The sequence below is a fragment of the Triturus cristatus genome, chromosome 5_2 (assembly GCF_964204655.1).
Source record: "Triturus cristatus chromosome 5_2, aTriCri1.1, whole genome shotgun sequence".
Classification (NCBI taxonomy): Eukaryota; Metazoa; Chordata; class Amphibia; order Caudata; family Salamandridae; genus Triturus; species Triturus cristatus.
In genome coordinates this window covers 624280744-624304163 of record NC_140588.1, presented here as the reverse complement: position 1 = coordinate 624304163, position 23420 = coordinate 624280744, and the positions used below count along the sequence as shown (strand labels likewise).

The 23420-nt window shown below is 47.2% G+C and overlaps 1 long non-coding RNA gene across 1 annotated transcript in view; it reads right to left on the bottom strand.

Moving 5' to 3' along the window:
- The window catches only part of LOC146829100 (uncharacterized), a 114573-nt gene that overhangs the window by 43160 nt on the left and 47993 nt on the right, over window positions 1–23420 (bottom strand). The window contains exon 2 of the long non-coding RNA XR_014961908.1: window positions 15377–15469. This is a non-coding gene — a long non-coding RNA (uncharacterized LOC146829100). The remainder of the gene's footprint in view (window positions 1–15376; window positions 15470–23420) is intronic.

Genomic DNA, 23420 nt, shown 5'->3' with positions numbered 1-23420 from the left:
AACATCAGCTGCGATAGTAATTACGACCCAAATCACTCCATTCCAATGCTCGCAAAACTCGCAGATTACATCAGGTGTGATAGTATAATGTCAGCACGTAATTGTTATCTCAGCTCATCCTGCTATCCTTACACACTTTGAATATAATGTGACATTTATTGAGAATTAATAAGGGCAGAAGTTACAACTAAAAAAAATGCCTGCAGCACTGAGCCCATATACACTATAAGACAAGCATAGTTTCAAATACAAATGTTTAGTTTTATGCACGACGGCGTGCTTGTCTACAAAATGATAAATTTTCACGCTCACTGCTAACATCAGCTGCGATAGTATAGTTACAGCACGAAATTGTAACATGAAATCATCCTGCCGTCTTTACATACTTAGAACATGGGATGAGATTCGAGAGGGATTAATAAAGTTAGAGCTTGCAAGTATAAAACACCCGAAAACAGTGAGCCCATGTGGTTACAACAACAAAACAGCACCAAAGGCTAAACTGATGTTCCTTATAACACGAGAACAGTTGTAAATAAGAAACGTTTGTTTTGGGCAAATGTATACCATTTTACACATCAACACGCTTCAGGCTCGCTGCTGATATCAAGTATGATCGTATATTTACGGGACTTCATTCACACATCAAATCATCCTGCTATCCTTACGAAGTCAGTACATGGTGTGCCATTTGTTATATATTCATAAAGGCACAAGGCACAACTATAAAAGAGCCTGAAGCATTGCGCCCATGTACACTATTATTCAAGGGTTTCCTACCCGCATCCACGCTACGCGCACACAGCCACTTCGCAGTGCCCTTCAATTGGGAATAATGTGTGAAAAGGGTAAAAAAATCGGAAGACAGAAAGTCTGGTATGGTGTCAAGCGTCAACTTGTTTGTGACAGCTGAGAACCGAAACCAGGCCAAGATAATGAAGTACATTAAGATGGGCAGTATAGATTGTAATCTCTTCGTTCCCAGCCTCAAAGAGATGCAAATGAAGACACAGAGTGATGCGAAAGGTCTTTTCCATTCCAATGCCACAAAGTAAAAAAACAGCCAAACTCCCGGGAAAATAAATCAAAACGCTCTAAATAGCAATGCAACTCTCCCGGGAAAATAAATAAAAATAAGCAAAAAAGCAGAAAAAGGAACATCGTACACTAAAAGTACGAGCCAAATCACTCCATTCCAATGCAGCAAAATAACACAGCTAAACCCTTCTAGTTACATAAGTAAAACGCGCTAAATAACAGTGCAACTGTTCTGAAAAAAAAAATGAAAACAAAATAAATAGCAGAAACGGACCATCGTACACTAAAAGTACGGAGCCAATTCACTCCATTCCAATGCCTGAAAGAAAACACAGCTAATAAAACACGCTATGGACCCAATTCAAAGTAAACACAGCTATAATAATAAAACACGCTACTGACCCAATTCACTTCATTCCAATGCCTCAAACTAAACACAGCTAAACTCTTTCAGCAATAGCCACGAAAAGAAACAAAAGAGTTCCAACTGGAACACTTCATGCCACATAAAGCATGTTTACTGTAGTTAGGCGGTGCTGTGTGGGCGTTCTTAAAAAAGTAAAGGCTGATCGACAAAGGGCATTAGCCTGTCAGAAACCAACACACTAAAACAGACAAGCTCAGGAACCAATTACTGACAAAGAGCTGCAGTAGGCGGAGATTCAACACATTTACAAATTACTTAATGCCTCGGAGAGGCAGCGCATGCGCTGCCCTATGCGAGACCTAAAAACGGAGTGTGTTGCTCAGATGCGTTTACCGTCAGTACGCTGCCAGCTAGCTCAAAGGAAACAAGGGAACCGAGCCGGTCTCCCGATTATACTTATAAATGCGTACGTGTCCCCTATCATGGACCGCACGTACTGCTCGCTGGCGCTGGATGCTGTACAAGCAGCATCACTGCGTTACCGTCCTTGGCATGGAAAGGGACAATAGACTCAGCCACGTTTAAGAAGGGGCTCGTGCTCGTATATTTAAAAAGAGGAATTAATGATAACAAAGAAGAGTGTATCAAAGTACCATTATTTTCTAGAAAGGGAACCCCTAATTAAATGGAAAGTATATCCATTATTGCTGCATAGGAAGGACATTTCCAATACTAGTGTAATAAATTAAGCATGTGATGTCACAGACAGATTTCAATACATTGGGACAATGAAGATACATTGTACTGGGTAGGCCACATATTGAGCCAACAAAGTATAAGCTACATTTCTACACGTTGGGGTTATTGTCTTACCCACACAGTTAAGAATATATAACCATACAGATTAACCTTGGTATTAAGCAAAATACATTTCATCAAGGGAAGTGTAACACATTAAAGTCATGGCGACAGACCCATTGCATATGTAACCGTACAGATTAACCTTGGTATTAAGCAAAATACATTTCATCAAGGAAAGTGTAACACATTAAAGTCATGGCGACAGACCCATTGCGGGATATACTCGGTGAGTAAATTAGTAAGGGGCCACAACCTCATTCTGAAATGGGGAACAACATATACCGGTATCCTCCCTGCGTCGCAGACCCGTCGTCACACACACTCATTCATGCATGCATTCATTGGTGGGGCCCATAACACCAACACTCACACAACCTATTCAAGAGTCTGCACACAGGAGGGATGAGTGATTCAAGCACCGGACATGTGCGGGAAACACCTTATAACCTATAGGGAAGGAAAAGTCATTTACAAAATATACATTAATGCCCTTTCGCCTATAGATCCTTAATCCTAAACATCAAGGCACTCCTCCCACTTCGGTCAAATGGACCAAATTAGTTGGATTGGTTGATGGTGATTTAGAACCAGCTAAAACACATTTAAGACTTCAGAATCAGGGAGGAGCCTAGCGCGCAACCAAGATGGCCGCTAGGCTTACGGCTCTCGAGGGCCTCCGCAACCTCCCACGTCTATCCTGACTAAATCCTGGTAAACTTGATGGGCTTTTGCTGATGCATCCGCGCTGAGGTGCCACCCGTTTTCCAAATTCAGATCGGACGCCGGGAGCCCGAATGGTCGCCCTCCGAAGATTGCGGCCTGCTGTTGCCTAGGTCCCGATCTCGAGTTGGTGGGTGCCCGGGTACGAAGTGAACAACAGCGGCATGCTGAGCCTGACTCGCCGCGTACCCCGCACTTTCACTTTCGTTTTCGAGTCTGTCCTTTTGAGATCGGCTGAGGGACCTCGGTGTTTCAGAGAAGAGCGGACGGCGGAGTGTCTGGCCTGACTTTCGGGCTACACACGGATTTCCTGCCCGCGACTGCAGTGTTCGACTGACTTGGCCAACTGGTTCCTGTCCCCGGCTTCGACGAGTGCCAACTTTGGTGGCCTCCGGACGACGGCGACTAGACTAGACGGTGACAAGTCGAAACCCAAGTCAACCCGGAGGGGATCCTATGCACAGGCCAACAATGTGGATCGGTATGCGCAACCGAAGGGGTCCCCCAGTGGCTTGCATAAATTGCCTGAGAGGGCTAAAGAGGTTTCGGGCCCATCGTCAGAATTGACCCTGCAGGACGTTATGGGCGCCATTGAGGAGATGAAGGCTGCGGTGGGTCAGCGGTTTGATACCCTGGCGCATAAATTGGACGCGGTCCTTATTGATGTGAATTTGGTCAGGGCAGACCTGTCCAAAACCAACGATCGGGTTGACTCTTTGTCTCAAGCGGCGTCGAGCCTAACTGTGGATGTGGCAGCCCTGCAGACGGAGGTCCGCCGGCTGCGGCAGGCCAGTGACCAGACGGATCGTCGACTTGAGGACTCTGAAAGCAGGGCTAGACGCAATAACGTTCGTATCATCGGAGTGCCGGAAAGATCGGAGGAATCTGCCGCGGATCTATTTGTGGAGGATCTGGTGATCAATCATCTCGCGCCCAAGGGATTGAGCAAGTTCTTTGCGGTGGAGCGGGCCCATAGGATTCCGGGTGGTGCGCCCAAAGTGGGTGCTCCCCCGAGGCCTATAATTGCCCGCCTTTTCAACTTTCGAGATAGAGATGCTATCCTTCAGGCATCGAGGGTGGCAGGGCCGCTGAAGTTTGAGAACTCCAATGTCAGCTTCTATCCGGACTTCACGCAAGCGGTCCAGAAACAGCGGCTGGGATTTTTGGGTGTGAAACGGCGCTTGAGAGATATGGAGTTGAAATACGCGATGCTATTCCCGGCGAGGTTGCGGGTTGAGTTCCAGGGTCGTTCCCACTTTTTTGACCGGCCGGAGGCAGCTGGAGACTGGTTGGATGCTCTGCCGCGGGGACGGGACCGAGACAGTCGGACGGCGGAAAACGAACGGGATGTGGTGGAGCGGGACTAGAACTTGGTTCCTGGCGATTGACTAGACTGGCGAGGTTTTGTACCTTGGCTCAATTGTACTTTAATCTGGTACATCATGCCCTTCAAGTGCCTGGGGGTTGTGGGGAGCTTATTGGGGTCCTTTCCTCCTTCTGGGGTTCTTTTTGTGGTATAGGTTAGGGCGACAGGCACACTGCAAGTTGGGGGGGCTGTTTGGGCTCAAGCAGGGGTGCAGGGAGGGGGGAGTTGTTGTTTTGGGATTGTGGGGGAGGGGGGTTGTTGGGGATGGTTGTATTCTTGTTTTGCAAGGCAATGTGAAGTTTTCTGCTGAACTCTCTGGGTTGTGCTCTCCGGGATGTGGGTATCATGTGCGGGAGTGTAATGGGGGGTAGGGGATTGAGAATCCTTTCGTGGAATGTGAACGGTCTGGGGGACAGGATCAAGCGCGGGGTGGTGTTGCAGTTCTTGAAACGAGCCTCGCCCGACATTGTTTTCCTGCAGGAGACACATTTGATTGGGAACTCTTTCCAGGCTCTGAATAGGAGGGGCTATCGCCTTGCCGCTCACTCTGGTTTTACTTCTGGCTCTAGGGGAGTGGGCATTCTGGTTAGGGCCTCTCTCCCATTGGAAGTGGACGAGGTGCTTCACGATGATAGGGGGCGATATGTGGCGCTGGTGGGGAGATGGGAGGGCAGGACTGTGTCGCTCGTGGCTGTGTATGTACCTCCGGGGTTACAAACGGCTACGTTTGCTGATTTGGGGCGTTTGGTCCTGGGACTCCCTGGGGGGGTTTGGTGTTGGGTGGTGATTTTAATGCCGTTGTCTCCGGATTGGAGGACCGCCACCCTCCCAGGGATCTCCCTAGGGCTCAGGCCTGGTTGGGGTTTTTTTTGGACACTCTGGGACTTGTAGATTGCTGGAGATTGATGCATCCGGGACAGGCGCAATACACCTTTCACTCGGGGGCCCATGGGAGTCTCTCGAGACTTGATTATATGCTTATGCCGGCGACCCAAGCTGGAATGATTGGGGAAGTGCGTCATTTAGCCCGAGGTATCTCTGACCATTCCCCTCTATGGTTGCAGCTGAGGGTAGTCTCTGGGGCAGAGGGGAGAGTGGCACCCATTAACACCTGGTATCTTCGTAACCCTAAGATCCGCGCGGAGTTGGTCAAGTCCACTGATCACTACTTCACTGATAACGTGGGGTCGGTGTCGTCGGCCGTCTCCCTATGGGAGGCTTATAAGGTAGTGGTCAGGGGGCAGGCCTTGTCCCTTATCTCCCATACTAAGAAGTGCGAGAGAGCGGAGGTGGTCCGCCTGGAAGCGGAAATAGCTGTAATGGAGGAGGACTTAGAGAGTGGGGTTACTGAGGAGAAATTGCATGTTCTCAGCCTCAAACAGTCAGATTACAGAGCGTTAGTCACGGAAGCGGCTAAAGAGATGAGCAGAGAGCAGCAAGGGCGGTTGTATGATGTGGGGGATAAGGCCGGAAAACTGATCACTTGGTTGGATAGGAAAGAGAGAGCTAGCAGGGTGGTGCCCGTTGTGGAGAGGAGTGATGGAGTGCGTGTGACTGACCCGGTTGAGATCGTTGACTGCTTCGCAGTTCATTTCCGCGGAGTATACTCTCCGGTCTCGTTGCGCTCGGAGGAGGATTCCCATAGCCTGCTTAGAGACATCACATTGCCAACCCTATCGGAGGCAGACGCGGTGTTGATGGAGGCGAAGTTGTCATCAGATGAGATCGCTTTGGCCACTCGTTCGATTGCTTCGGGTAAAGCGGTGGGTCCCAATGGTCTTCCCATCGAACTCTACAAGTTGCGTCCCGATAAGATAGCACCATATCTTCGAGACATGTTTTTGGCGGCCCGTGCGGCGGGCTTCCTCCCCCCTGACCAACGCCTCGCCAGCATAGTTGTGATACACAAAGAGGGGAAGCCGCGAGATCGCTGCGCCTCCTATAGGCCCATTTCTCTGTTGAACGCAGAACCCAAAATTCTGGCTAAAGTGTTGGCTAACCGACTGGTTCGGGTCGTGGGCGATTCATCAGGATCAGTCTGGTTTTATACCCCATCGGAATACCGCTCTAAATCTGAGGCGGTTACACGGCGTGCTTGCTAGAGCGGAATTCATACGTGAGCCGGCCATCTTGGCATCTTTGGATGCTACTATGGCATTCAACACTTTGGAGTGGCCATATATTTGGGCCGTGTTGGCGAAATTTGGGTTCGGCCCGGAGTTTATTGGTTGGGTAAAATTACTATACGCTGACCCACTGGCTCAGGTGGTAGTGAATGGTAGGGCGTCGGCTCCCTTCGCACTGGGGAGAGGTACGCGGCAGGGGTGTCCGCTATCACCCCTTCTCTTTGCACTTTCTTTGGAGCCTCTCGCCACCTGGTTGCGTTGGGAGCCGTCGTTGCGAGGCATTAGATGGACGCCGGAATTCGAAGACCGTGTCTCCCTTTACGCGGATGATATCCTTCTGTATCTCACGTCTCCCCGGCAGTCGCTAATTGTATTGGTGGACGTGCTGAATTCTTTTGGCCGCAACTCTGGCCTGGTCATCAACTGGGCCAAGTCGTGCATCTACGTCCTCTCGGGGGATGCCCCCCTGCTGCCGCGGGGTTGCCCAGCTCAGATTGTTACCCTGGGGTTCAAATATTTGGGAATCTTTATCTCACTGGACCCCGCGGTTCGCTATGAGCGAAACCTTCTGCCTCCCCTCCAGCGGTTGAAGGCCGACGTAGCGAGATGGCGGCGACTTCCGCTCTCGCCGCTCGGACGGGCGGCATTGTTTAAAATGATGTCGCTGCCTCGTTTCTTGTATGCCTTGCAAAATACCCTTGATGTCGTGCCGGCCCGTTATTTCCGGGAGGTGGAGGGTCTTCAGCGCCAACTGTTTTGGGACGGGCGGCCGCGGATTGCTCTCGCTAAGTTGACGCTCCCTTGGTATGATGGGGGGGTCGCCCTTCCCGATATTAAACGATACTATTGGGCGTCTCATTTGGCGGCGGTGAACCACGGGATATATGGTCCTGCTTTAAACCCGGCCTTTGAGATGGATAAACTCCTGCTTCCGGGTGGAGACTATAATAGGGCGCTGTACTCGGTGACCCAGGACATGCGGTTGACGGGACCCACGCAGGTGGCGGTGCACGTGTGGCACACGGCGAATGCTGCGATGGGGTGGAGGGATCGCTTGACTCGGGCGACGCCGTTGTATGCTTCTGGGCGGTTGGGCTGTTTGTGGAGATCGAAAGGCTTTGAGAAATGGGATATGATTGGTATATGTAAGGTGGGTGATCTGTGGGCGAAGGGAGCTTTCAAAACGTTCGAAATGCTTAAAATTGAATATAAATTAAACGATAGAGAGTACCTCCGGTATGCTCAAGTCTACCATGCACTTTGTTCGGTCTTTCCGGATGCTACTGCTATCCCTGAGTATTCCCCACTGGAGGATAGAGTGTTGGATGGCTATGTGCCCGACAGCACTATTTCCCTGATTTATAAGAAACTCATTAACAATCGTGCGGACTTGCTACTCCGTTTGAGGGAGGCGTGGACGGGCGATGGCTTGGAATTGGATGATGAGGACTGGGTATCGGCGGTGGCCTCCCCGAAAGAGGTGGCGATCCCGGCCCGCCTACGGTTTGTACAGCTGAAGATCCTCCATAGAGTGTATGTCACAGGGCCCGGTTTGCTGCGTATGGGTTATTCGATGGATGGATTGTGTAAGCGTGGATGTGGCCTGCCGGGCACGTTTCTTCATATCTTGTGGGAATGTTCGGAGGTTGTGCGATTCTGGAACGGTATCCACACAGTACTGGAGGGGGTCACGCATGTGGCCCTGTTGCCAGAGGCTAGGAGGTGTTTGTTGAATGTCTGGGAACCGAATGATTGTAATGCGGCACAGACGCAGTGGGTGACCTTGGGGTACATGGTGGCTAAGCGTAACATTGCACAGCTATGGGGCTCCCCGAGGCCGCCCACGATTGACGTATGGAAGGAGAATATGGACTGGTGTATGTTTAGGGAAAAGACGGCGTATGTGGCGAGAGGTAAGCCAGGGAAATGGACTAGGGTATGGGGTCCGTGGAATCTATATCGGGGACGTATCTGCACCCCGCCTCTGCCATTAGAGGTCGATATTGCTCTGACCCCCTTGCCGCGCGTTCCGCGGGAGGGCTTGAGGTGTGCTTCATGCTTTGTTTTCCCATTGCCCCCCTCTACAGCTTCCGGACAGGAACTGCTTTGGACACTATATGTTATTCCCCGTCCCGGGTAGAGCACGCTGCTACTTCGGACTCTCATTGCCTTGAGTGTGTTTTATATTTAATACAAAATGAAACTGTTGTTTTCAATTGCTCCTGGCCTGCGGCCACGGCCTGTTACATGTGCTTACGAACTGCCGGGCGCCTTGCCTATGGTTCGACGGACTGTGTGGCGTTATATTGCGGGCCCTCTGGCTCTATAGCGGCCGGCCCTGGTGGTTGTAGGCCCTTGTTTGTATTTTATTGTGTGCTAACGGTTTCGAATAAAAAAATAAATAAAAAAAAGACTTCAGAATCTATCTTTTAAATGAAACTCATGACTCATGAATTCTCGTTAATCAATAATTATTTATCTAAATTTCATAAGGATTTTAGTACGCATTTGTTTCGTCAAAGTTTAGAAAGTTTTATATCAAATTTTCAGTAAATCGCAGAACTTCATATTTACCTAATCTGGCTATTTGGAGTCCTCTAATTCATTGGCTCTGCATAATTTTGATGTAAATTGTCCGAAAGCAAGCCAAAGCTCAATAGTTCTTAGCTCGGCATGTTACAGTCCCAAACATCAGCGCCAGCATCAGCCTGAACGTCAGCATCAGCGTCAGTGTCAGCCAAAGCGTCTGTAAGAAGAAAATGAAGATGGAGGAGGTATCCCTCTCTATTCTACTACTTCTTTTATAATAAAATGTAGTACAGAAGATACAATATAATAATTTTGGACAGTCGTGATTGGCTGGTTGAGATCGTCCGATGTCAAGTTTTAGTTTTCATTTCAGTTCAAGGGGCGATGTCATGAGATTGTCCAAAGTCAGCTTTTTCTGGTTTTATGGTAAGGTTGATTGTTCTCTAGGCTTGGCTGGTTGCCCACTCTGTCCTTGCTCTGGTACATGTCGAACCAAAGGTAGTGACAAGGTTTAGGAGAATTCTTGCTCATGCGTAGCTCATGCCGCGCCTCATGGGACAGTGGCCACTTCGTCGTGTGGTGTCAACGGCCATCTTGAATTTAGGCCCAAATGCTAACTTAAGCGAAACAAACACAAAAGAGTAATTAATAGATGGAAGTAATAAATCTAATGTTAACCCCTTACTAATCCCTTTATGTGCTTGTATTTATCTAGCATATAGCAACATTTAAAGCCATTATATTCACCTTTTCGGTCCTCCTCTTGGGCAACATTACAAAAGCAACATATATCATGCTATATTCTAATTACCACTTATACAACTGTTAATATGCGTACAGATGTTAATCATAAAGGTTATTTTGGCCATGCAAATGCAAATCCCACGTGTAATTCGAATGTTAATAATGTTGATTAATAAACATGCAAACTCGTTTAATAATATTATAGTTAATAGATTATCTAATTAGTATTTTCATGCAGAATAGGGGAGGTATACAAAATGTTGTACTACCCGCTCCATCAATAGGCACGCTAACTGAGCATGGCTTGAGTCTTGTTCATTAAGTCCATTACTTAATGAGTCAAAGCGGGTCATCCACTTCCCCTCCCTGATATTGAGGACTGACCCCATGTTTCCTCCTCTCGGGCCAAGGGTCACCTTCTCAAGAACAATCCATTGGAGTTCCCCCGGTCCATGTGTCGCAGTTTTGAAATGTTCCACCAATGGTGCCCCCTGGACATCACACCTTACTTTGCTGCAATGTTGAAGTATCCGTGCTTTGATTTTTTGCTGGGTGTGACCTACATAGATAAGCCCGCAGGGGCATGTGATGCAGTAAATCACGTTACTGGTGTTGCAGTTTGTAAGTTACTTCAAATCAATGGTATGGTGTTTGTACGTAAATCGCTTGGTTGAATGGTCATTTTGCAAGCATTGCACTGTCCACATATGAAGTGTCCTAGTGTTACCGGTAGATTCCAAAAGGTTTGTAAGGATGGTGTTTCTGGACTCTCCAGAAAAGAGTGAACCACATGGTCCCTGACGCTCTTCGCTTTCCTGAAAGAATGCATCGGTGGGGTGGGTTGTTCAATATCGTCCGATATGCTCCTGATGGCATTGCTCTGGGTGCAGTATGTGGTCACACAGATCGGCCTTTGGAGGCTGTTGTCACTCCTGTCCTTCACAGTGAGTAAGACTTCACGAGGGCTATACCAAGCCCTCTTTTGTGCTCTCTTTATCAACCGTTTGGGATAGCCTCTCTCCAGTAGTCGTTTACTCAAATCTTCAGACTCTATCATGTAGTCGTCTTTTCTCGAGCAATTCCTGTGGATATGCAAAAATTGGCCCACTGGCAAGTTGTCGCTTAATCCGCTGGGGTGGTGGCTATTGTATCGTAAGAGTGAGTTCCGCTGTGCTGGTTTTCGGTACAAGGTGGTAGATAGTCTGTTCTCTTCATTAAAAATTGTAATATCAAGAAAATCAATCCGGTTGGTGTCAGACTGCATCGTAAATTGAATATCCTGACTTTGTTGATTGAGCCAGTTATGAAAGGAGCCCAGTTTCCCTCTGGTACCTGACCACAGTATCAACACTTCGTCGATGTATCTTCTCCACATCGTGACCTGGTTGTGATAAGGGTTAATTGCATTGAGAACATATCTTCGTTCGAAGTCATCCATGAAAATGATAGCTAAGTCTGGTGCGAATGCTGCCCCCATCGCCACTACCTTGGTCTGTAGGTAGAAACTCCCTTGAAAGAGAAAGAAATTCTTCTTCATGGCGATTGAGAGTAGGGCGACAATTAAATTAGTTTGTGCACGACGTCGCCATTGACTGAGACGGGACCACCGAGGAGCGGTGAGTTCCTAGTTTTTTTAGAGGCTGTCCCGGTCACATTTCCCATGCTGAAGTGGATGTTGCCACTAATGTTTATGCACCGTTTCCCTCTCTCCCTAGGTCGAGTGCCCTCGTATGATGCACTTCTGGGAGCAGAGCAGGTAAATTGGTGAACGCTTTGGGCGGTGGTCCATGTTTCTGAATCAGTTTAGATGTTGCGAGGTCTCCCCCCTCCTTTCTTTCGGTTAATATTTTCCAATCTCCTCTCCGCTTGTTTAGATTTTTAACTAGTGACCTAAGTTGATGAATACAGCTGATCTGATTTATATGGCCTTGTTCCCCCTTCACAGTCCTGAGGAAGACCCCTATGTAAGGTGGACAATAACCTACGTTTTTCTTGGGTCGAAACTTCAACACTTCTGTTTAAAACCAGCCTTCAAACTACGGATATTTCTTACTGTGTTTCACTGTGTGGCTTGGCTAGTAACAGCTGTGCAAACTTGTGTGTAATAGTGGCGAAATAATAAGCCATATTAGACGCTTAATGTGAATCGGTTGATTGCACCAATTTTCTTACCTGTCTATAACACTCAATCCTCGCAAAAATCACCCACTTTCCCCATCCGCCTTTCTCTTCTTCCGGGCACAATGTCAATATAACCTAAATGTGTTCTATATATATTTGTAAATATGAGGGTGTGATTAAATAACACTGCTCAGTTATTGATTGTATGTATTGTTTTTTACGTATTGTGAGGACTTGTTTATCGTAATTCCTTGTTTATAGTATTGTTTACTGAGACCATCCCTTACTGTACTAAGTAACAGGAAACAAGCGTCGGTCTAATCCCAATTTAGTACCATGTCCCACCTGAGCAACCTGCCGCTCCGCCCATTGGATGAAGGAATGTCCTACTAACCAGATTGATACTTTCTTCATCACTGGTTCCGCAACCGTACCTGTAACAAAAACAACAGTAAATATTCACACACAGAGCACTGTCACACTGCCCTTTGCCCAAGGGGTGGACACATATCTCTTAAAGGAATTGGAACACTAGAGGCCCAACAGCATGATGTCCTCCTTGTGGTCAGGAGATGGCACCTTGGGGCTACAATTCTGGAGCTGCTGCACCACTGCAGCAGTGGTTCACCAGAGTACTGAAGTTCTTAGTCGGGTACTGGCTGGCTACAAACTTGTAGTCCTCCTGGACTCGGCTTTGTCATCTTTTGCAGAAAGGGGTCCTAAACTCTGAGTGTTTGTGCCATGCAGCTCAGGTGGGTCCTGGGGCTTCAGGACTTAGTGCAGTGTCCGAGTTGACCCTACAGAGCAAGTGAACTTTCAGATGGCACTTGAAGACGCCGGTCGGGCTGGAGAGCTGGACAACGTTAACTGGACTTTGCTGTTTTGGAGACCTGAATTTGCAGGGAAATAGTACCTCTACCCCGAGGGAGTTCTTCAGTGATCTGCGAAGTGGTGGGGGGCCTCTGGGGTTTGTGGGGGCCATACAGTGATGAGAGGAGCTGGAGAATGGTGATTGTCGAGTTCTATGGCAGCAGGCAGGAGTTTGCGCCCATAGTCAACCACGAGGCATGCAATTCTCAGTCAAACTGCGTTTCTTTAATCATCTTCTCCTTGTGTTCCTGGAATCTAAATTCAGGGTCTGGGGATGCCACCTAAATACTACATTTAGGGGAGTGACAGGTAGTGGCCAAAGGGCCTCTTACCTTGGGTGTCAACACCCTCTAATGTGCCTATCTCCTGTGGGAGGGGACATAGCCCTAGCTCTGATTGGGGAAGTCCAACCATCTTCAGGACAGTGGGCACTGAAAAATGTGCCTCGCCTTGCCACCTAAACCTGAGGGGTGGAGTTGGCGGGGGTATCCCGCCTATTCTTTTGAAGTTTTCCCACCTGTCTCCTCCTATCAGGAGAGGCAGGGGTCACGTTCCGAAGGTGGCAAGGCCTTTAAAGCTTCCTACTAAGGATAGTTCTTACTGACAGGGGGAAGGTGCGAACACCTCCGCCCAGGACAGGCTTTGTTCTGAACTTCAGAGCGCACTGGTGCTCACCCCATTAGGTCAAAACTCTGTCTGGTGGTGACAGGCTAGCATAGACCAGTCGCCAACCACACTAAGGAACAATGCAAACATTCACCCTCAGTCACAGATCTGGGTTTAATCCATCAATTGTTTACTCACCACACCACCTCAGTTTGGACCCAGCTATATGCAAATCAGTCTTGACCCTGCTCCTCATGGCAACAGTCTAGCCCGAACTGCCAGGGAAGGTCCTTCCTAGACAGAAAACAAGCATCCTGGGACTGGTTTCAGGGTATTACCCCTCATCAGTCAGGTTAGCTTGAATCCAGTGGCACAGTGAGCACGGGACTCATGTCTAGGTATACCCTTCCCACTTAGGGTGACAAATGCAAAAAGAACTAATGATGGACGGAATGCTGAACAATGTACCCATTCACACACAGTCACAGATATGGGTTTAGTGGCATGGCGAGCAAATAAATGATGGATTATAGCCAAATTTGTGATTGGGGGTGAATGTTTGATTTGTTCAGCATTCTGTCCGTCTACTGTTCATTTTGTGTTTGTGGGCGCGGCACACTTGGATGTGTGCCATGTTGACTCTTCAGTTTTGTCTGCAGGAAGGCACGTAGTCTGGGATGGCCTTGGTTAGGGAACCCTAGGGTGGCACAATCTACCCTGGGGGTTCCTCTTCAGTGCCAATTTCCTAGTTACGAGTGGTACCATTTTCTAGGGACTTACAAGGGGTACTAAAGTTGTGCCAATTGGGAAACAAAGGTACAGTTTACGGAAAGAGCTTCTGGCAAAGGAGACCTGATTTGCAGTTACCCTAGGCAATTCCAGACGAAAATACATCATTTTCAAAACAAAAAACTGTGGCTAACCATGTCTAAAAGGGGCACTTTCCAACACCTACTGACCACAGCTCTACTGGTCCAGGTGTCTTGCATCTCTCTGCTCCCCTGGCCAGTCCACAGAATCTCTCCCACTGGAAACAAGACTAAGCATCAGCAATGTCTTTGTCTATCCCTGGCACATGCTGTGCCCTGAAAGAGATTTCATGCTGCAAGGAACCCAGCATAAAGACAGACAACAAATTTAGCACCTTTATATTACTTTCTGACTGTCTGTTCACCACTTGTACTACAGCCATGTTGCCTGACTCTTTTTAACATAATGTACGACTCCCCACCAAATGGAAATAGGCATCAGTCCTCCCGCTGCTGAAAAAAAAAACTTAGATGCTACAAACCCAAATAACTACAAGCCTTTTATACAGACTGCCCTTCCCCGCCAAAAGGGTGGAAAAGGGGATGAACATGAAAATTAACACCCTCATAGAGACCCATGGTGTCCGAATTCCTGGCACAGCTCACCTATCTTGACTAGAACAGTATACCAACATGACTCATATCATTCCTCCCAACACTTATGAATGAACAATGTCTTCTACATTGACTTTTGACCATATTACATACTGTTGGTAATAGCTAGCTGCAGCTGGTGTTCCTCGGTTTGTTTGAAAAGGCTTAATAGCTTTTACAAATGTTTTACCATGCATGTACAAGATCAGGTTTCAAGCACCATGGAAACATCCAGAAAATCCACCAGAAAAAGCATTAAGAAACAAACATAGATGACCTCAGAGTGAATCTTCCGTAAGACAACTCTCATCAAATGAATCCGCTGCAGCTGTTCCTTGCTATAGGCAATTAGAATGCGACCTTTGTGAACATTCTAAAATACCTTCTAGAAGACAGCCTTATCAAATTAATCATCTGCACCTGTTCCTTGCTAAAGCAATTAGAACGCGACCTTTGTGAACATTTTAGAGCACCTTTTAGAAGACAGCCTCATCAAGTTAATTATCTGCACCTGTTACTTGTTACAAACAATTAGAATGTGACCTTTATGAACATTCTAAAGTAGTCATATTTAAAGACAGTCAACACTCCTCCCCTTCGCTTAGCCTCTTTGCCTGCCACGTACCTCTTTCCTGGCTCCCAGGACTCTGTCTTGCCAGATCCCTTGATCCTTCCTCTTCAACCTCACCACAAAGACCGTCCTGCATTAGTCTTGCACCTGGATGGAGAAAAGAACATGAAGAAAAGGAGAGAGTTTTGTTAAACTTGTACATACTGTTGGCAGGGCTCTGCTTGAGAGGACTTGGGTGGAGCTAACCCCATCCAAATTTGCTTGTGGGTTTGATGCTGAAATCATGCTCACTACGGTTTCGAATATTTTGATAAAGGAGCCTCTATGGTCAATACTAGAATAAAACCTTATTATTTGTTTGTTTATAGGTACCATATCTGCCAGTACCATTCTTCAGACTGGTGTGAATGGCTGCTGCAAAGTTGCTCCCCAGGGACTCGCCACCGGAACAGTGTGTCCTGTAAACCAAGGGCAGGTTTCAGGAGGATTCGGGAACTAGCGTTGCCGCGACATTGGAATCATTTAGGTTCCAGGTAAGTGGCTTATGACACATGGACATCTTGACCCAACCCAGTTCTCTTTCACGAGCCATCATAGTACCAAACTTGCCTTGATCACTGCTTCAGAACAGGTCAGACAAACAGTAGATGCTAGAGGCAATGCTGCTTTGGCACTTTTAGATCTCTCCACTGCATTCAACACTGTCAATCACATCATGCTACTTGACCACCTTGCTTCGATCGGGATCCAAGGCCGAGCACTATCATTGCTAAAATCCTTTCTTAGTGATAGAGAAAAATGTGTGGCTCTGGAGAACTTAAATTCACCATCCTTCACTCTTCCCTGTGGGGTTCCCCATGGCTCGTCATTGACCCCTATACATTTCTGTGTGTATGTGGCACCGTTGGCGAAATCGATTCAATCCCTTGGGTTCTTAGTGGTGTTTTACGCTGAAACACCCAAATCATGATATCCGTGACCAGCAACCCTACCTTTACTGCCATGCGCTTCCACAACTGCCTGCTTGAGGTCGGAAATTGGATGGCATCAAACTGCTTAAATCTTAATACTAACAAAACAGAGGTTCTACTCTTTGGAAGCAATATCTAATTTTGGTCACCTTCACGTGGCCACAAGCACTAGGATCTCTCCCCACACCTGTAAGTAAGGTGAAGAATTTGAGAGTTACCTTTGATAGTCATCTCTTGTGGGACAGCCTCATCAATACCATCACCTCTGCATCCTTATTCATGCTCAAACTTCTTAAAAAGATCTTCCCCTACTTACCGAAACACCTAAAAAATAAATGGTGACTTCAGCCAATATTCTATCTGAGGTTGACTATTGTAATGCCCTGTTCGTTAATATCGGAAAAATATGCTTGAGCAAATACAAGTCATTCAGAATGCGGCGGCTCGATTGCTTTTAGGCATCCCTAAGCAAGAATCTGCCTCTCCTCCCCTAAAATGCCTACACTGGCTATCGAACCTGAAAGCACATTATTTTCAAGGCTTTGTGTTCAAAGAACTCCACGGAACTGGCCTGGAGTTCCTTAGGCAGAGTTTCCAATGGTATACTCCTGTTAGATCACAGACCACTGTAGTCTGCTTCAGCAAATAATCTGGTAGGACCCAAATACAAAAAGGCCAGTTGGGGAGGTAGACGCTTCTTGGTATGCAAAACCAGACTTTATAATTCCCTTCCCCTGAAACTGAAATACTAAACTGATTTGTTAGTGTTCAGGAAGGCACCCAAAACGTTGCTTTCCAACTATAATTCTTTTCTCAATGCAGTTCTTCAGTTTTTCTTTCTCAGCTAGCGTCTTGACACCCTCGGGTAGCAGTTGTGCTTCATCAATTTTGTTTTCATTCAATTTCATTTCTACACAAAACAGCACCCTCCAGTGTGCCAACTCTGCTCACCACCGTGTAATTGCTACCACTAGTGGAAATAGTTCCAAGAACTCAATGCTTCTTCCTCCTGCCTTCCACTGGGCAGGCCATTCCTCTGTGTACCAGCGACCCTGCCAAAACAAGCCGAAGCCCAGACCTCTAGCTGCGTCCGAGAATATCTGTACATCCCAGTCAAGATCGACCTGCCGGGCCAATGGAATTCCATTGAAGGAATTAAAAAAAAATCCCAATGTCCTGAGGTCCTCTTTGACCCCGGCCCATAGGTGTACGTGATGGTGTGGCAGGAATTCCCCTGTGAGAGCTAAGCCTAGCCTCCTACAGAATGTCCTCCCTGCCCTGACCACCCTACAGGCAAAGTTGATGTGACCCAATCAAAAGTATGGCATGTTGACCTTCCCCCACCTTCATCTTTTGTCTAGCCAACATGTTGGTCAACAATGATCACATAACTTCTTTTTTGTCCAGTGGCAGCCATGCCTCCATTTTTTTCAAATCTAGCTCAATCCCATGAAAAGACAAAACTGTGCTCGGGCCCACTGTCTTTTCAGGGGCAAGTGGAACACCCAGGTCACCTATGAGCTTCTGGAATCTTACCAAAGTATGCTGGCAGCCCGCTGAGCCAGGTGCCCCCACGAGGAAAAAGTCATCAAGGTAGTGTGTCACCAGCCCATGCCCCATATGTCACATAAAAGTCATTGCAGAAAGCTACTGAAGCACTCAAACAGTGCACACAAGATGGAACAACCAATCGGCCAAGCTTTATCCACATACCATTGCCCTTCAAAATGCATGCCCAACAGTTGATAGTAATCCGGGTGATCTGAAAGCATCTGAAAAGCTGACTGCCTTTTGCCATCTCTGCCCCTTTCCCTGCTGACTCCAAAAGGGACATGGCCACGTCCACTGACGAATGAAATCATTCACTAAACCTTTTGGCAGGCCCAAACTTTCCTTTATAATTCACATAAGACACCGCTAAAGTAGGCCCTAGAAAGCCCCAAGGGCAGGGTGCATTCTATTTCAAAAGTTAGACTTAAGCTTTTAAGTTATACATGTGTTGGTAGTGAGAAGCTCTTAGAATTTATTTTTCACTACTGCAAGGCCTATCTCTCCCATAGGATAACATTGGGATTACCGTATTACATTTTACAAGTGTAATTTCCAAATAGTAAGATGTAACTTTTTCCAGTTAGGAATTTCTGGAATCCTAATTTTTAAAATACTAATTTACAGTGCAGTCGGATATTAAATTACAATTCTGAAAACGCCACTTTGATAAAGTTGGTATTTTCTTGCCTTATTCATTTGGTGCCTGCAGTCTGTCTCATGGTTGCATGACTGAGTGTGGGTGACAGTTGGGTTTTGTGTATTATTCCTTGACAGCCAAACACAATGGGTGCTTAGGTATGACTGGATGGGCCATGACCGGCAGGATGGGCGGGAGGAGCTGGGTCCAGCCTTACGTACACCTGAGTAGGCTGTTTCCTTCTTCCACAAAAAGAGCTGCACATCCCCTGTAGTTAATCTGGAGCCAGGGCAGGCAAGACAGGACATCTGTGCACTTCCAAGGCATGCCTCTAGTAGGTTCTCCCAATTTCAAAAGTACAACTTCTGAACCTCTAGATACTCTGCCAGCAAGAAGGACTGCTTTGCTGCTGAAGGACAGCCACTCCGCTGGACTGCACACTACTGGACTCCTGCTTTGCTGTGCTGACCTGCCACCTACCGCTCTCTTGACTGGGTGAAAAGGACTGGGCCTGCATCACTTGTACCCAGAACCCAGAGTGACTCCAAGGGCTTATGGACATACCCGGCTCCCAGTCATCTTGCACCTTGACTCTGCCATCTGTGAGTCTACCCTGCCACGTGGTGCCACTTCAGTACTAGATCCTTGGAAGTGGACTTTAGGTGCTTGCTAGAGTAACCAACGCATCTTCTTTGCTGAATGGTGCATCCTCCATCAGAACCGATGCATCCCTGGTGCTGCATGGATTGGACCCGTCGCAAAGACGCACATCACCCTCGCATCTCCTTGGAACTGATACATAGCCCCGAATGCAAGGCACATCCACAGCCCAGGTCCTCGCATCTCTCATCTACTGCAGCCTCTATGCCAGACTCTGCATCACAGCTTCGCAGCTCCTTGGAAGCAATGCATCTCCAGCTGCACACCGCATCACTGACATTGGACTTCACATTACAAGCCTTGTTTAATGGATCCTCAATGATGACGCAACAGGGCCTCACACCGCAGCCTTGTCCCATCTCAGAACCGGCACATCGCTTCAGCTGTGCAGTGCATCTTCGACATGGATCTACGCAATACTCTGCAATCCGGATTAAAGATACTTTGTTCATCAGGCCTAACTCGTTCCCTGTAGCAGGTCTGTGCTCCATTGCAGTAGGCCTGAATTTGTGGCTTTGACCCAGTCCGTCGCAACCAGATATCCCCATTAGTCCTTTGTGCTTTTTGGTACTATTTTCATTTAAAACTTTAAAATTCAATATCTCCAGTTCTACTAATGGGCATTTTATCATTTATTATTTATTTATTTATAAAGTTTTATATAGCGTGAACATGACCCAAGCGGGTATCAGAGCGCTTCACATAGGAGCAAGGATAACAGAGAGGGACAGAAGTAAGTAAGACAACAATCTGACAGTGCAGGATAAACGAGTTAACAAGAGTACTGATATATCGGAACACCGCATAAATACAGTAAATGAACTTACGTGTGAGGAGGGAATTTATGGAATTAAGCTCTAGTTTTCTAATCTGGTGTGAAATCCTTTTTGTGTGGTGTTTTCACTGTTTTACGGTTTGAAATGTTGCACAAATTCTTAAAACATTGCCAAGGTAAGCCTAACTGCTCTATCCCAAGCGACCAGGGGTTAGCACAGGTTAATTTGAGGTTTGCTTGGGCAATACCATGACTATGATTGTGGTTGCTGTTTGACCAAGGCTCACATCCAGTAACCCAATTCCCAACAATCACCCTTTGTACAGAATAACTAAATAACTTCAAACACTGTAATGCATTCTTATTTGCATCTTTCCCTACCAAATTCTCTGTTGGTTATGTTCCCATGAGTTTGAGGGAAGATGGTGCTATCAAGTGAGGGACACAAAGATATTCCAAAGGAAGGGTTAACCTTTCTCTATAGAGATCTTGCACGTGAGATTCAGAGTTCTTTAATGGATAGTGGTAGCTCAGAAATGTTGACTTCCGTGCTAGTTTTATGTCAAAGACTCCTACCACTGTTGCCTTTGTAAAGCCTATGAACTCAGTAATCAATCTCACACATCTTCACACACCAATATACCCCCCTCACTAGACCTCGGCTTTGTTCCCTTCACTGCTATGCACTTGCATTCCTTTATATAACTAAGGAAGAGAAAGTTGCCGGAGAAGTGGATGGGGGAGGAGTTAGAGGTAGAGTTCGAGCAATCTTTGTACCATGTGCAAGAGTGGAGATTTTTGTATGTCAAACGTCAGGTAAAATCATCATATAAGTCCACCATTGGTTGTATTGGTGCTTTGTTAGTCGACAAGGAGATTGAAAAAGGAACTATCATTTACCAAAAACAGTGAAGACAAACTAAGTCTCCAAAGGAAACGACAATGAGAGCTGTAATCAGGTAAAGGATTTACTAACAAATTAGTTTAAACCAAATGTTTGTAATCACTATAACAGATTCAAATAATCTAAAAGTCGATATATCAGAATAAGGTAAAATAGTACATTGGTAAGAATGCCAAGTAGAATGCAGAATATGTAGCAAGTGCGTTCCATAAAGAAAAAGCCCTAATCTGAATTAAAGAAGTTTGGGTGTTTTGCCAATAACTTTGGCGACGCTTGATGAATCTCTACAACATTTTAACAAAACTTTCCTTTTTTGGTTCAATTGCTGTGTTGAAAGTTTCGAGGTGATGCATCAAGCAGGAACCGAGAAAAAAGGCGGGGGCCAAAACACAATTTCCCCATGTTATGTCTATGGGGATTTTTCTGTTTTTGAACGCCACTACAACCTGAACTGCTGAACGGAATTAGACCGGAATTAGACCATATTTGGCAGAAATTAGACTTTTGCCCAGAAATCATGCTTTTTGTGATTTGGTGTAATCCGTTCAGTAGTTTCAGGAAAATTAAAGTTTAAAAAATATAGATATCTGAGGACACAACTCCCTGCAGTGGACTCGCAGATCCTACTAAAATTTGATTGGCTGACAAAACTTCAACTAGGAAGCGTTGGCAGCCATCTAGGGACTCAGCTTGAAGCTGAGTCCCAGTAAAAAAGTAAAAAATAAAGAAAAGGGGCAGGGTAGGAATACCCTGTCCCCCCCCAGATAAGGTGGGGAGAGTCCCACAGGGGTTACACTGCGTTTTGAAAGTATTGTTTTTCAATTTTGCAGCAGACTTGTGGGTGGACACACAAATCCGTGGCATCCGTGACACCATTTTTTTAAAAATGTGTGGGCTGCCGTACATCTTTTTTTAAAGCCACCGGGCTGGTCAAATCCCAAGGACATGAAGGAGGGGGGCTCATAGGGGCCCCCCTCTTGGGCTTAAGCAAAGCCCTTGGGACTGCCACGTGTCCGGGGTTGTAAACAATGGAAAAGCAGGGGGCCCTCAGCCCCCAGCAACCCAGGGGACTGTTACCTCCCTGAGGCAATGAATTGTATGAATGCAGGGAGCTCGCTCAGCCCCCATGCAGCCCCGGGGGCCACCACCTCCCCAGCGCACAAATACAATAATGAAGGGGGACCGTTGTGGACCCTGGCCCCGGGACCACCACCTCCCTGAGGCTTACATAACAAAGGAGGGGGTCCGCACAGCCCTCTCCTGGAACCCTAGAGGGACCTGGGGACTGCCACCCCTGAGGGCCGGCTCCAACAATGTCCCGGGGTGCCCACCCCTGGGACATTGTAGTTTGCTATGGCTTGGCAGGAGCGCCGCTCTCGCCAAGCAATAGCAAAAAAGTGCTCTGCTTTCAGCAAGTGAGAGCAGAAAATGCTCTTGCATCCTGAAAGCATAGCCTGTGTCTGTTTCCCTGCCCGCTGCAATGCGGGTGGGGGAAACAGACATTGCTTCTGGATCCAGAGAGCTGCATGTTAGCATCTCCCTGGATCTAAAAGTATTGCCGGCTCCCGCAGGAGGTGGGAAGCCCACAGGGACCGTGGAGGACTTGAAGTTCTGCCTGCGGTCCCCAGCATTTTAAATGTGGGTACCCTGAGTGGGACCTGGGCACCCACACTACAGGCCGGGACCCAGCAAATGGGGTCCCGGGGCCAAAAATGGCCCAAAAAGGAGGCCCCCTTCCCTTTCAAATATAAAACAAAATAAAAGGCCCGGTCCCAGGGAATGGGATTTGTGGGGCGGAAATCGGCCCAGCACTGGGGCCACGTGTTCCCCTCCCTTTTTTATAATAAAAAAATTAACAAAGGGGCAGGCCCCGGGTAATGGGTGTCCCCGGACTCGTAAATGGCCCAGGACGGAGGCCGCTCCTGGCCCCTCCCTTTCGAATATAAAAAAATAAAAGGCTTGGCCCTGGGGATGGGATCCCTGGGGCCGATATCGGACATGCGGCCCCCTCCCTTATTTTAAATAAAAAAATATAAACAAAAGGGGCAGGCCCCGGGATATGGTCCACAGGGCTCAAAACAGTCCAGGGAAGGGGGGCCATGCAACCCCTTGGTAAAAAGTAGAAATTAAAAAAAGCTAGCAACTCACTGGAGGCCGCGCCCTTACTCCACCACTCTGCAAACACACCTCCTTTCGCACTGCTTGCTGGTTGGGGTTGAAGTCCCCTTGGCTGCTGAGGATCCTTAGGGGCGAACAAGACTTCCTGTTACCTCCAGTAAGCCCCACACAGTGGGATTGCTGAGAGGCCATGCCCCTTTCCTTCACCTCTCTGTGCACTGCTGGTGGGGGGTTGTGGTATCTTTGCCTTCTGAGGGCCTCAGGACTAAAGTGTACTTTTCCCCCCAAGCAGCAGTGCACCAGGAGGAGCGTTTGTAAACCCCATCTTCAAATCATAATTCAGACCCCTTAAGAACTACTGACCAAAAGCCAATATTCCATTTCTAGGCAAACTGATTGAACATGCATCCATTAAACAAATATCATCATTAATCAAAGGAAATCAATTTTCTCAGATTACCAAAACGGAATACTTCAGTTTG